The following is a 212-nucleotide window of genomic DNA, read 5'->3' on the forward strand; positions in this document are numbered from 1 at the left end:
ACTCGGACGCTGCGGGGCGTCTCCTCGCCCGCGGGTCGGACAAGGCTGGGTGGGCGGACCCGCCGCGGGACCGCCCCCAAGTCCGAAGACACCTCCCCCGGCCTCCCCGGGGCCAACGCCGGGCGCGCCCACTTCCGGGGCCGAGAGCCCGGGAGGCCCCTTGGGCTCGGCACCCCCAACTTCTCGCGAGACCCTCCCCGGCTTCTCGCGGG

Source organism: Dipodomys ordii, unplaced genomic scaffold (genome assembly GCF_000151885.1).
Source record: "Dipodomys ordii isolate 6190 unplaced genomic scaffold, Dord_2.0 Scaffold1, whole genome shotgun sequence".
NCBI classification, from domain to species: Eukaryota; Metazoa; Chordata; class Mammalia; order Rodentia; family Heteromyidae; genus Dipodomys; species Dipodomys ordii.